Source organism: Pinus tabuliformis, chromosome 2_1 (assembly GCF_031772625.1).
Source record: "Pinus tabuliformis cultivar Carrire ecotype Pingquan chromosome 2_1, CPIR1, whole genome shotgun sequence".
NCBI lineage: Eukaryota > Viridiplantae > Streptophyta > Pinopsida > Pinales > Pinaceae > Pinus > Pinus tabuliformis.
Window position 1 is genome coordinate 771,375,538 of NC_142299.1, and position 15,800 is coordinate 771,391,337.

The 15,800-nt window shown below is 38.1% G+C and overlaps 1 pseudogene across 1 annotated transcript; it reads right to left on the reverse strand.

The window, feature by feature from the left end:
• Nucleotides 1-1,589: 1,589 nt before the first annotated feature.
• Nucleotides 1,590-6,981, reverse strand: LOC149202853 (protein CYPRO4-like; annotated as a pseudogene). The gene is made up of 7 exons (XR_016253911.1): nt 5,878-6,981; nt 4,404-4,466; nt 4,187-4,249; nt 4,024-4,080; nt 3,370-3,437; nt 3,184-3,265; nt 1,590-2,952 (listed from the first exon to the last, which is right to left on the reverse strand). The product of XR_016253911.1 is annotated as a protein CYPRO4-like (transcript).
• Nucleotides 6,982-15,800: the final 8,819 nt, after the last annotated feature.

Sequence of the window (15,800 nt, forward strand, 5' to 3'; positions counted from 1 at the left end):
GACTAGTTTTGGTTCGTGATAAAAGTTGTATGGGAAGCACAGGGAGTTACGGATGACAATATAAATAAAGAGACGTTGGTCAGTGCTCTGCAGGATCATGCGCTGACCAGTATATTAAGCATTTTAATGACAATCCAAATGCAGGGATCACAAACATCCAAACTATGCTAAATAGAGAATTTAGGAGGCCGAAGTGAGAGGTGCAGTCAATCATTGGGTTCAAGGAGATAACAATGCTACCGGGCAAGACTCCTTGGGAGTTGGATCAGAGACTGAAGTGCACAATTCGTGAAGCTAATATGACTTTGATGGATGGACAACACCGTGAATGGTTTGTAGCATGGCTAACACTGCATTTAAGAAATGCGCTGTCACAATATAGGCTAACAACTTAGGCCGTGGCCTTGGAGATTGTGATGAGACTGCATGAGACCCTGACATAGGATTCTAACATGGGAGTTCAGCAGATCCACGCGCAGTTGAAAAACTTTTGCCTTGAGATGCAGAGTCTGAAACAAGACAGGACAGCTCGCCCAGAGGTGCGCGACGAGGTATGGTGTGTTAAATGTAAGGGTCAGGGTCATGACAAAGACCACTGCCCAGTGTTCGCGAATTTTCTTGAAAGAAAGGTGATGAGCCATGTAGCAACAAGCTGAGACGGTTTGCCAAGTAAAATAGGATGTTTGGTCTGAAAATTAAAGATGCTATTTTAAAGGCCCCACAAATTACTGGATATTCAACCAGATAATTCGACCAAGCAACAAAACGTTGAAATTCACCATCTAATGCCCGTTGAAGATCTCAAACTTTGGTTCCAGGTGCAGAGACTAATTTATTTTAGAAAAGGCTAATTGCATGTTGGCCGCATTTCCATACCATTTCTGTACCAGAAATATTACTGTCCAGAAACGACACCAAATTTGGATAGTGCAGTTCATTAAGAGAAACGGATTTGTTGTACATAAAAAAGTCTTAAACTTTGAAAGAAGTCCCCAAAAGTATTAATGAAGTTCTGAGCAACTTAGGTACTCTGTTTTTTATTTTTTCATACAATATCACTGCTTTTCAAAACATCATAGTCTAATTCTTCTATGTTTGGTTCTTTCTCAAGCATATTTTTTTTTTATCAATTTTGTCTGGAATCCAGGTGGGATTTATTGAAATCACAAGTTTGGGCCGTGAAGGCGGCTAGTATCCCAAGGGTTTTTCAGGGCACTGAATTGATTTGTGCATTCAAAAATGAATTTTAAACAACAACAAATCACGATATAGTCAAAGATTGTATCACTAGATTCTGTTTGGAAAAACTGGGTTTTAAGCGAATTGAATCCATTTATACATTAAAAAAAATAAAAATTAAACAGCAACCAATAACAATCTGGTCAAAATTTGCATCTCCGAATTCAGATGAAAAAAAACTAAAACTTAGAATAATTAGGCTGTGCCCTTTCAAAAAAACTTTGCTGGTTTAGAAAATGCTTAAATGTGACCAAACACTAGTACAACCCCATGGCTAATAGCTACCCTGGCTTATAGAAATTTGTTCAATTTTTGGTTTACAATTTTGCGAGTGCAATGGATAGAAACATTCATTAATTTACTTTTCATGAAATGGAAACCAATGATTTTCAATACATACTTTGAAACAAGTAGTAGTTGGAGTTCAAAATTGAACAGGACATTAAAGTCAAATAAACAACATAAGGGGAAGAAAAACAATACAAATCAGAAGACCAAAATGCATATTAGTAACACTTACCCAAGAGAACTGACCACCATGGAACTTATCCTTTCCAGCCAAATGTGCATCCACTGGAGTAAGCTTGAGCAATCTCGGAGCTGGAATCTTGTGCCCCTTCCGCCCAGAAACTCCTGTCTTTGACTGTCCATCTTTAACCGTGAAGACAGTACTGATAAGAATAAGATAGGTATTAGTAGTCCCAAGAATCCACTTCGCATCATAAGTAACATCAACATGTGTGATCGGTGATCCAAGAGCTGGAAACGCTGTTTTTGCCACCCTCATAGATGTTTTCCCATAAAGCCGAATCTTCCCATCACTGGATCCAATCACCACACATCCATCCCCAGTAGTTGCAAAGCACTGAAAATTTGTACCTCTGGCAAATTGATGACCATTGGCCCAATTCGAAACCGTGTTGACAGACTGTTGAACAATACCATGCCTATCCCTCATATCCCACCTGCACAGCCTATTGTCATCAAGCCCCATGAAGGTCGACTCTGCAGCATCCAACTGTGCACCCTTGCTAACATTTGTAATATCCCGCATCGTGATGGGAGTCCCATCCTTCTCAAACTTCCATTCTGCCACAACCTGCCCAGTCTCAATATCCAGCTGGTGAACCCTTGCAGCATGAGGCTTGCCCTGCTTGGCAGGGCTCATCAACATCATATTGGTCTCTGCTCTCATGAGAAGACCCTTCTTCGGTGTAGAGTAATAAGACCCATCACCCCCCAAATCCCCCTACCTGAACTTCACAGACATGCCCTTCCCATGGATCCCATGGTGAAAATTCTTGGCTGCCTCAATGCCAGTCTCACCGACAAAAAAGCTATGACCCAGGGCACCCATGGCCAAGCTCTGTATACCACCATTAGTAGCCTCCTCAATCTCTTCATTCAAATCCCTATCCTCGTCCTCCAGCCCCAAGCTCTCCTCTGCATCTTCCCAGACAGAATCATCTGCAGTCTGGGGATTAGCCCACCCCATGAAATCCTTCCCAAACACCTTAACCTTGTTTTCCTCAGTAGCCTTGAGCAAATAAGTATTCTCAAACATACAATTCTGAAACTCTGTAACAAAATCCATGTACCCTTCATGATACAGAAGGCCACCCCATATAGTCATGATCGAAGCCAAGAAGCAGAAAAACCCATTCATAGATACAACAATAACGTGCACGCTAGGAGCTATGATAGTCCAATGATCTGACAGGTTTAAAGCATGGGAAAATCAACCCTCAAGAAGCCACAAATAACTTCGCAATAAAATATAAAATATAAAAGCCTGCATGCCGCCTTCTTCATTTAAGAGTCTTCAGCGCTGGAAACAAATCATTACCTATTTTCCAGATAATTCATAGTAAGATTAAAATTGGCTATACCACAGTATGAAGTCAGCCCCGCTGAGACAGATAAATGTACATTGAGAAATCTTACCTCCAAATCCTGGAATAATCCCAAATTGAAGTTCTGGAAACCCAAGCTGTGCTTTTGGGGTTGAAATACGAGCATGACAAGACTGTGTAAATTAAATACATCCATGATAACTCAAAACATGTAAGTTCCCAAAATTCCCCTTCCAAAACATAAAATTACAAGAGATGGAAAATCATTGCCACATACCATTGCTAATTCTAATCCACCACCAAGCGCAAGCCCTTGAATAGCAGCTACGGAAGGTTTCTTAGCCTCTATAACAACACCAAAAGGCCAAAAAGGTCAGAGCCAGAAAAAAAGTTCCATCCTAAAAACACATAGAATCCTTTTCCAAACTTTCAGGGGTGCCTAAACATCCATCAGAATCTTAATTTTTTTATGTTAACAATATCAACATATCCAGCTACGTATTACAATACAAGAAAACATGTAGAATCCTTTACCAATACATTGATGAGTTCCTAACTATGCTATAAGAATGCTACTTTTAACTGTACCATCAAATCCAACTATACTCTACAATAAGCCTAGGTATCCATATTTTGGCACATTCCTAGAAAAGCTCAAAATGTCAAGGGTATGATAATTTCACTTTATAGTATTCAAATAACATATGGAAAATAACGATCCAACAAAATGTCTTTTACAAGAATTGATAATGTTTTTTGAAATGACAAGTCAAAGTAAAAGCAACATTCCTCTATCTTATACATTATTTGTGGATTTGATAATAGCTAACATTCCCGAGATACAGTACCCCCACTTCAGCCTTACATATCACCAACAACTTGCAACTTTAGTGAAAACAAAAAAAAAGCAACATATATAACAAACGCCTACCTTCAATAGTATTGATCATAAGATCAACAGAAACTCTACCCAAATGTGACAAGTTCCCTGCTAGATACACAGTTACAGAGAATTGAATATGAGAAAACATGGAAACCTTTGAAACAATCTACAACAGAATTTGAATTTTGTATGAAAACTTAGTTTGGCATACCAGTCTGTTGTACTTCCTGGAGAACGTTGATGTCAAAACCACCTGAGAATATGCTTCCATTACCTAACAATGCCAAAACAGAGACATAGACATGAAATCATCTCGATTTTTGAACAGAAGCATTTACATCTCTCTCTATATATATGAATATATATAAAGATTTATAACACCATTGAACATTTAGTACAGTTTCCATCCCTTCTGCAAAGTTGCATACCAGTGACAACAATGGCCTTCACATCATTTCTCCTCATTGCTTTGTCATATTTTTCTTTCAAGCCTGCAAGAATTGTAAATAAAACCAATTGAATGGTTACTACAGATATTAAGTTAAATGGTAACACATATGCTAATGCATTACTTACACCCAGATATCAACACACAAATGCGTATGTCATTAAGCCTTCTCTTTCAATGAACATAAAATTATGACGTAGTCAACTACTTACTGGACAGTAATATGATGAATTTGGTAAGGTTGACCTATGATTTCGAATTGGTATGTGCAAATTAGTAGGCCTTGGAGGATTGGTTTGCATTTTATAATCATTTTAATTTGACCTTATCTGTCCTATCCTCATATAGCAGAGCTGATATCAATTTGCTTTGGGAAAAAGCCATGATGCCCTTTATTTCCAGCCACAGCACAGTTTCTTTACTGCTGAAGCATTTCTCAGTTTCAATTTGCCTACTGGTGCATGTGATGCTGTTTGCAAGGCATATGAAAATAAACCTTTTCTGCCACTCCCATGCCATTGCTGACTTGTTGTGGCCCATCAAGGGTGCTCTTGCTGGCTGGGGTCTAATGGACTTGAGTTGTCTCAAATCTGCATATCCTGTGGGGATGTGGTGTTTCCCCTCACACCCCTTCAACATTTTATAGGTAATAGTTAATAGGTTAGTTGTGCTTCCTGACCAGACATATGTCACTCCTTCGCATGATGCCTGAAAAGTTGCAAAGGAATAGTTTGATTTCTGTTTCACTACCAGGCACATGCTGCACTCTTGCATGAAGGCATGTGTCTTCATTAAGGGGTGCAATTTGATTGTGTCTGGACTCTGTACAGCTGTGTTTTGTACGTTACCTGCCCTTTATATGTTTCTATGGGAAAAGCCTTTCTGCTATCTACCTTTTTTGCGTAATATGTTCATTGTACTGTATATTTTTTTATCGATAGAACTTGGAGGCGTGTTTAATATATACATGTGTGCACTATCTGGGCACACACGGTTTCTAATCCTAACAGGCATGCTCCTCCCTTGAATGAGATTTGCCAGGTGTGGCTCTTGACTATATTGAATATTATTGAGGTATGCGGATTATGGTATGGTCCTGGCAAGTTACCAGTTCTTCGCTCAAATGTGTGAGGGTGGGTAGAGCTTCTTACAAGGTTTACCATCCAGGTAAAGATAATATATTCCCATTTACGAATAAATAAAGGAATTTCTTTAACCTACCGGCAGATTATGGTATCGTGCTGGCAAGGTACCAGTTCTTCGCTCAAATGTATGAGGGTGGGTAGATATCCTTTCCAGGTTTACCATCCATGTAAAAAAAATAAGTTGCCAGATATAGAATAAATAAAAGAAATTATTTGATTTTATGACGTTTCTCACTGCTAATAATGTGTACTTAAATTGAGGAGGTAGTGCATCAGATGGATGATCTGTGAAAAAAAAATTAAGCTTACCTGACTCTGGAGAAGAGTGTGGTATTTCTGTAATAGTCCAATGCTTCATCCATAAGCTTCTTATGCTCCTTCGAACCTTCAAGAAGACCCCTGAAATAACCCCTGTTCTCAAAGCTTCTCCTGAATGCCTCCCATCCAATATCTCTACTCCTCGCTGCTTTCAGTGCCGAGCTTTGGACTTTAGCAACCCCTGAGCCACTTAGTCCGAGTTCTGCATTCTCCATCTCTTACTGATAATGCGATCTCTGCTGATACATCATCTCAAATCCACAACTTATCTTCATACCCAGTTCCGCCTCCTTGTAATTTGGAGACGACAGAGGCGGTATTGGATAGCAACGCGGTGCCTGAAAGGCTTGCTGCACGAACTGAGCATACATGGCCCTTGACATCCTCACAGAGACATCTACCATCTCCTTATTGCACAAAAACTTCTCCATCCGAGACGCCGCCCTCATGGAATCCACGTCCCGTTCATAAAAGGCCTCCACCGCCTTAGAAATCAAGTGCTCATCGTGCTTCAAAACCTGAGCCATGCTCAGAGAAACTCGAACCCTGACCCTATGCATGTTAACCCTAGCTTTATCGGGATGACCTTTAATACGACTGTTTATAGCGTTCTGAACAACATCGCTAGCTCTGGTTTGCACAAAACCACCCGTGAGAGCCCGCAAGGAGTCCCATACTGAGGGTTTCACCGGCAAATGGAACGGAAGCCCGCGGGTTCGAGTCCCGGAGATTGGAATTGAGAGTACAGGGACACGATGAGGTTACAGCGGGTTGAATGATTAGTGTTGCCATATATAATCCTTATCGAAATCTGAAATTGTGTCTAGACATTGTACCTGGAGTTCTTTCAATCGGGACTCGGTTTCTTCGGCTGACATCGAGTCTGGTAATGCGAAGTCCGGGAAAATGGCGTAGAGAAGAGTGTCTGTAACAAATTTGCAGATATTTCTGCCGGCTTCATGGGTGAAGATTCGAGACCGCCATGGAGAAAGGCACGTTCACCGCACCACACGCAGGTTGGGCACACGTTCCACAATAATAGCGCACACAGTGGCATAACAAATGCGAAACTGCAAGATGCAAAATACCCAAATGTCAATTTGGCTGTTAATGACAGGTGTCAACGTTAGAATGAAAAGGACGACGAAAGTCTGTTCCAAAGGAAGGCCTATCGGCCTAAAAATGACAACATATTTATTATTGTTTTGAAACGTTGTTAAATATTTAATACAACCTAAAGGTAAAGGTAAAGGTAAACATTGATTTGGTACCATTAAGCTATGTGAAACGTATATAAAGCACATTGAAATTTAAATCTTAAATACAAATTAAAGAAATTAACTTAAAACTGTTTTGAACATTGATTTACCAACTTATTTATTTATCAATTTCATCTCTACATCCCAGAAACAAAACATTTCAAATAATTTATCAAATTATTTGTTTATCAATTTTATCGCTACATTCAAGCAACAAGAATTTATGATTTGAAATCGCATTTTTGTTTTGAAATTGCACATCTTGCACATCGGCAGGGAAGGCTGCTACGCCAGTAGACCTTGTTTTACTAGTGTTGATGGGAATTGAGTTGAGTTTGTTAGGTTGATTAATTTGATATGGAGTTGATTTTTTGGCGATTATATTATAGTTTTTAGAGTTTTATATATGAGTCAATCTAGATTTATTTAATTACAAGTTAAAGATTATTTATATTACACAAACTGATCTCCAACCTAGATTAAATTCATTTATATATTACCAGCTGTAAAAACGCCTTTTCCACACCTATTTCTTGAACAATTCCATTTCTCCAAAACTACAATATTCGGATTTTAATGGTGTCATAAGCTAAATGAGTTTTTCTACCTGTAGCATGGAATATGTTCCAGCGTAAAATCCCCAAAAAATAAGCCACGCGACGTGTGTGAATAAAGGAGAACACGTTTTGTCAGCAGCCTGACCACGTGCGTCGTTCCGTTTACCAATTGATGAATAGCAGATCGATTCCATGACATATATAACATATACTGAATTCCACCATACATCTGTCAATACGTCCCTGCTGCGTTTTACGTGTAATTCCACAACGGTAAGCCAAGTTCTCTCATCCCATAATCGGAGCGTAGAAACTATGCAGGTTTCAAACACCATTTTGTTTTAAAAAGATAATTTGAATATGAAATGAAATTTTAACGTTCACCAGATTAAAAAAATAGTCTAAATTAAATAGTATTTTTATTGGTTCTTTTATTTAGCAAATTTATTATTTAAGGTTTTTAATTAACTAAATTAATGGATTAGTTATATTTTGTTTTACTATAATGCAGGAGAATAAAACACATTGTTTTATTATAGTTGATGTTTTATATTGGAATTTAATAAATTAATTTTAAAACGTTTTTTCCTTAATGTAATATTTTATTTATAATTGATAGTATTTACATTCTATTCTGAGGTTTGATATTAGTAGAGATGAAGAAATTGTATGGAGTGTTTCACTCTCTAATGTAATCTGTTTTTATATATATATTTTTCAGATATAATCGAATTTAATTTAAAAAAAAATAAAAATAACATTCACATTCAAAAATTTACCATTTAATTTTTTATGTTAAAAAAATAGAAGATAGAAAAAAATGTCATAAGTAATGGAACAAAGTCAGTTAGCATTTCTTATCCACTTTCAAACTTATTTTAAAGTTCAAACCTACATTATTAGAACAGTTCTATGACTTGTCATCGTTGCATGATTTAAAATTTACTCATATTGATTCCTCAACACATCTATGAACATTATTAGTTATCCCTTCCTTGGGAGAGACTATAACACTAGCCTAGCTAGTCAAAGTCCTTTCATTCTAGATTAGTTTGCTGAGTTTTTTTACCATTTTCATGTGCATATCCAAAGTTTTAGGGAATTTTTTTTATTCACAATTTTTTTTTAAATTATTAAAATAATTTTATAATTTTTGAAAAATGTATTTCTTATTTTTTGATTGGTAACTTTGATGGGACATAATAGCTTGGGTGGAGTGCCGTTTATTTTTCCTATTTCTCAGTGTCTCACAAATCATTTTTAAATGAAAAAAAGACTAGTTTTGCAAGTGGCCATTAAAAAAAGACTAGTTTTGCAAGTGGCCATTTAGTTAGTGAGTGCTCTCACATTGACACTGGCTATGTTATGCCATTGACACTAACTTTGTTATGCCTAATACTCCTATTTCTTTGCCCAATGATGTCAGACATGATTCAAATACCCTACCCTGAGGTAGGGGTGAGTGACGGTTGGGGGTTGAACTAATTTACAAACTTTTGCGCTTTTTTCTTTTATAAAATATCGTTTATTTTGTTTCCCAATTGAAAGTTTAATATCAAACTACTACTAATGTTTTGGTGTGTGGAAAAAATATGTGCAGGGAGTGTGAGAGAAATGGTGTACAAAAAAGTTTGTGTTCCTTGCTCCACACACATCAAGTCAAATTCATTACTACTGTTGGAAATTTCTGTTTATTTCAAACACAAAATAAATTTGCACAGAGAACAACGCTCTGGTTTTCTACAGGATCTTTAATCATATAAATAATAATAAAAACTGTTACAGAATTTGTCTTCCTCGACTCGGAGGGATTTGCAACAGGAACTACAGTTCCAGAATTTGATTCCACTATCTCAGAAAGTAATATTTTCAGCACTGCTGTGCGTTGCAGAGAAGAAAGAGTTCTTCTTGGCTAATACTCTCCTCTCGTCTCTACTCTTGCATATTATTTTTATATATACAATGAACAATACAAAATATCTTTTACAATACGTGTTGCTTTTCCCCACTTCCGTGAAAATAAAAAAATAGTAAAATTTAAGATTTCACCTACATTTACCAACCCTAGTAAATATCATTTATTACACGGTTGAAAATATCTTGCTGGAATTTAATGCATGGCTTATCACACCATCGCATCGCAAGAAGAGAAGGATGATGCCACCGCCTCTATAACCTTTAAATTATGCGATCTGTGATTTGTGATCGCATCGCAAATATCGCATCGCAGACAATCAAGCATGCAGCGAAGGGTGACGAGGGAAAAAATGCGATATGCGATCAGATCGCATTGCAGGGAAAGTCTAATCGTTGTTCAGCTGTCGGCAGATTAAAATTATCATTCCAACACTCCCCCTTAATTTTAACTGCTGGGTTTTTTCTGCATACCCAGGCATTTCCTGAAATGATCAAAGCTTTTCTTTGCCAATGGTTTTGTCAAGATATCAGCTAGCTGATCCTCTGTTCTGCAGTGCTGCAAAACAATCTCACCATTGTTAACCAATTCACGTATGAAGTGAAATTTGGTGTCTATGTGCTTTGTTCTTTTATGAAAAACAGAATTTTTAGACAATGCTATTACTGAGCTATTGTCACAGTAAATGGTTGTGCCCTTTCCTTGTTCATGACACAAATCTCTGAGAACTCTTCTCAGCCACACTGCTTGGCATGCTGCTGCTGTTGCTGCCACATATTCTGCCTCTGCTGTTGACAAAGCTACGACTGGTTGCTTCTTGGAAGCCCATGAGATGGCTCCCGATCCCATATGAAACACATATCCTGATGTGCTTTTCCTATCATCAACACTTCCAGCCCAATCACTGTCAGTGTAACCTGTCAACATGAAACTTTCAGAAGAGGAGTATAAAATACCAAACCCCTTCGTTCCATTCACATACCTTAGAATCCTCTTGGCTGCTTGCCAATGAGTCTCTTTCGGTCTTTCCATAAATCTGGAGATTAAACTTACAGCATGCATAATGTCCGGCCTAGTTGCAGTTAAGTACATAAGGCTGCCAACTATGCTCTTGTATAATTTTGGATCAAAATCCTTGCTGCTGTCTTCTTTGGTCAATTTCAACCCCACTACAGTTGGAGTCACAGCTGCCTTGCTGTTCTGCATGTTAAATCTCTTTAACACCGCTTCTACATATTTATCTTGAGAAATGAAAACGCCATTATCACTTTGGTCTACTTCAATTCCAAGAAAATATCTTAAGAAGCCTAAATCAGTCATTTCAAATTCACTTTTCATGACTGCTTTAAAAACAGCAATGAGTGAAGCATCATTGCTTGTAAAAATCAAATCATCTACATACAGAACAACGATAAGAATCTTACCGTCATTCTCCTTTATGTAGAGTGTGGGTTCACCATCACACTTGTCAAACCCATTCTCAATCAGGTAAGCATCTATTCTGCTGTACCATGCTCTTGGAGCTTGCTTCATCCCATAAAGAGCCTTCTTCAGTTTACAAACTTTATGCTCTTGGCCTTCAACTTCATAGCCTGGAGGTTGTTCAACATAAACCTCTTCTTTTAACACTCCATTCAGAAATGCAGATTTAACATCCATCTGATAAATCTTCCATTTGTGTTGTGCTGCAATAGACAACACTGTTCTGACTGTTTCCATCCTTGCTACTGGTGCAAAGGTTTCATCATAGTCTTTGCCTTGTTGCTGCTTGTAGCCTTTCACAACAAGTCTTGCTTTGTGCCTGTCAATCTTGCCTTCAGCATTGCTTTTGGTCTTATAGACCCACTTAACTCCAATGGCATCTTTGCCTACAGGGAGGTCCACTAACTCCCATGTTTTACTCTTCTCAATTGCACCAATTTCTTCATTCATTGCTTCAATCCATTTATCTTCATTTACAGCATCTTCAAAATGGACTGGGTCATCAACATGACAATATAAAGCGAATAATGAATTCAGACCAGTATTGTTACTTACCTCTCCTTGTTCATAAATCTCATTCAGATTTCTGAATCTTGGTCTTCTTGGTGTACTTGGAGTTCCATCCGAACTTGAGGGTATTTCTGATCCCTGTGGTGTGCTTGGAGAAGCACTTCCTTGACTTCTTAAGGCTGTTCGAATTCCAGTTTGTGGTGTGGTTTGTTGTACTTGCTGTGGTGTAGGAGGGGCCACCAAGGAAGGATTATTTGCTGCTGTCCCTTCCTCTTCTTCTTCGTGAGACACAATTGTCTTCACATTCACTGTCTTCTCTAAGCTTCCATCCCAAGCTTCATCTTCAATGAACTGCACATCTCTGCTTACTATCAATTTCTTGGTGAATGGATTATAGAGTTTGTATGCTTTTGACTCATCACAGTAGCCAATAAAGACACACTTCTCCCCCTTACTGTCAAGCTTCTTCCTTAGCTGATTCGGTACATGTGCATATGCCACACAACCGAATACTCTCATGTGAGTGACTGTTTGCTTTTGACCACTCCATGCTTCTTCTGGTATTCTGTTCATGACAGCTTTAGTTGGGCATCTATTCAAGATGTAAACTGCGCAAGTGATAGCTTCTGCCCAATACTCATGCGGCAAGTGTTTTGCCTTCAGCATACTTCTGACCATGTCAAGAATGGTCCTATTCTTTCTTTCAGCAACTCCGTTTTGCTGAGGTGTATACCTCGTGGTGAACTGCTTTTGTATGCCATTCTCTCTGCAAAAACGCAGAAAGTCTTGGGAGATGTACTCTCCTCCTCTATCTGTTCTGAGCACTTTGATATAATGCCCACACTGTTTCTCAACAAGAGTTTTGAAGTGGCGGAATTTCTCAAACACTTCACTCTTCTGTTTCAGCATATACACCCATGTCTTTCTAGTGTAATAATCAATGAAAGTTAAAACATATTTATTTCCACCAAATGATGGTGTTTGCATCGGTCCACACACATCGGAGTGTACAATTTCCAATGGTGCTTTCGCCCTTATACTCTTTCCTGCTGGAAAGCTTTCTTTGTGTTGCTTGCCCAAGATGCAGCCTTCACAAAGGCTGTCTGGTTTCTCGATCAATGGTAATCCCTTTACCATTCCCTTTCTGTGCAACAGATTCAGGCCTCCAAAATTGAGATGTCCAAATCTCAAATGCCACAAGCAATTCACATCTTTCACTTGTTCCTGAAAGACTTCTTGTGTTACAGCCGCAATAGTTCTGCCTTCCTTCAAATCTGCCCTGAGTTTGAGAGGAAACATTCTATTGCTGGTCATCTGCACCTGTGCAATGATCTTCTTACTTGGAGGTATGTCTCTGATTGTACAAAAATCATCTTTGAAGAACACATTGTAACCTTTGTTAATGAGCTGTCCAATGCTCAAAATATTACATTTCAGACCAGGTACATAGTATACCTCTGGCACAATCATCTATTCTCCATTTGTTGCTCGGATACTGACTCTGCCCTTACCCTTGACAGATATCGTATCATCAGTCCCTGTTGTTACCTCAGATTTCACATTTTCATCCAGATTGGCAAACATTGCAATATTTCCAGTCATGTGATTACTACAACCTGAGTCTAAGAACCAAAAATCTTCTTGTTTGTCTTGTGCTATGTTACATGTTAACAGCACGTTCTTTGGGTTCTTATCTTCTTCATTTGCAAAATTAGCATTCTGCCTATTATTCATGTCACTTTGTTTTTTCCTACATTCATTGGCATAGTGCCCATATTTCTTACAATAATGACATTGGACTTGGGATTTGTCATACCTTTGTCCATGAGCTTGCTGTTTGCTTGAACCTTCATCTTGGTTCTGATTGCAGCTCCTTCCGCTTGTGCTTGCAGGATAATTTCTGCCTCTGTTTTGACTTCTTCCACGACCTCTGTTATTTGCTCTGCCTCGACCTCTACTTTGGCCAAAAGACATCTGAGTCTTGAATGCTTGCTCAAAAGAGGAATCTGTTCCTCTACTCAGTCTATGTTCATGAGACAACAGAGAAGCACTCAGCTCATCTACTGTGAACTGTGAGAGATCTTTTGTTTCTTCTATTGCTACCACAATAGATTCAAACCTTGAGGGTAAACATCTCAAGATTTTCTCTACAATCCTTCTTTCTTCAAGAATCTCACCATGAGATCTTATCTGGGTTATTAGGCCAATAACCTGAGTGAAGAATGAATCTATTGTTTCAGATTCCTTCATGCTGAGATTTTCAAAGTCTTTCCTCAACATCTGCAACTTTGTAGTCTTCACCTTCTCCATGCCTTGATAGGCAGTTTTGAGAATATCCCATGCCTCCTTGGATTTTGTTGCTACTGCAATCCGCGGAAAAACACTTTCATGTACTGATTGGGAGAGGAAAAAGAGGGCTTTAGCATCCTTCTTTTTGTCGCCCTTCAACTGGTCTCTTTCTGCTGCTGTCAAGGCAGCCAACGCTGTTGCATCTGCCGGTTCAGCATAGCCAGTTTCAACCAGCTCCCATATTCCTTAAGAAGCAAACAATGCTTTCATGGTTATGGACCAATAACTATAATTTTTTCCATTAAACTGTGGCAGTTGGGGATTTGTCAAACCAGTTCCAGCATCTGCCATCTTAACTTGTGAAAAATAAAGAAGAGATACTTACTGTAAAAAAAAAACAAGCAAAAACTTTTCTCTGCTGAAAAAAAAAATGCTCAATAAGCTTCTTACAGCTCCTACAGTGAAAAAACCACCTCTGTTTTTTTTATTCACTGAGTGCCTAGACTAGCTCTGATACCATGTTGGAAATTTCTGTTTATTTCAAACACAAAATAAATTTGCACAGAGAACAACGCTTTGGTTTTCTATAGGATCTTTAATCATATAAATAATAATAAAAACTGTTACAGAATTTGTCTTCCTCGACTCAGAGGGATTTACAACAGGAACTACAGTTCCAGAATTTGATTCCACTATCTCAGAAAGTAATATTTTCAGTACTGTTGTGCGTTGCAGAGAAGAAAGAGTTCTTCTTGGCTAATACTCTCCTCTCGTCTCTACTCTTGCATATTTTTTTTTATATATACAATGAACAATACAAAATATCTTTTACAATACGTGTTGCTTTTCCCCACTTCCGTGAAAATAAAAAAATAGTAAAATTTAAGATTTCACCTACATTTACCAACCCTAGTAAATATCATTTATTACACGGTTGAAAATATCTTGCTGGAATTTAATGCATGGCTTATCACACCATCGCATCGCAAGAAGAGAAGGATGATGCCACCGCCTCTATAACCTTTAAATTATGCGATCTGCGATCTGTGATCTGCGATTGCATCGCAAATATCGCATCGCAGACAATCAAGCATGCAGCGAAGGGTGACGAGGGAAAAAATGTGATATGCGATCAGATCGCATCACAGGGAAAGTCTAATCGTTGTTCAGCTGTCGGCAGATTAAAATTATCATTCCAACAACTACCACCCTGAAATTTAAAATGTCACCCTAAAATCAAAAAATGATATAAATATATGTGCAATAACTAACCATTTATATATTAATTTTATGAATGCAAATCTCAAAGCAAGAAATGATGCCACTGCATCGCCTAAAGACAAATACTCCCAATACTCCTAGTGGAGAAACAAGTTCCCAAAGCATATAAACAGGATTAGATCTTTTCCCATGTGCAGATGCTTGCTTTGCTTATAATATATTTAAGTAAATGTCGACACACAAAACAGATGCCTCAATGTTTTTTTTCTCAAGGTTAGCCATTTACGCTTCGGTCGATTCATTGAGGTCTATTTACACTTTGGGTCCATTGATTGAGGTCAAACTCATCTTCATGAACCTGCTATCCTTTTTTAAAATTTAACTCTGTGCAATGAATGTATATATACCTATCTCATATGCGTTGAGAAGAGGGACAATGTCAAACTATTTCTAAAAATGGATAGCAGTACTTTCAATGCGACTAATAGAACTATTGATGAGTGCCTTTGCTTATGATTCAAAATTCTATATACACATCCATGCATTTTTTTTATATCAAATAGCAACGTCCATCGTCAAAATAAGATTTTATTTATTTTGGTCCCAAGTGGATCGATGTGATAAGACGAAGGCGATATGAATAAAATGCGCACGAGAGGTTTCTCTCAATTTGTTTGTGTA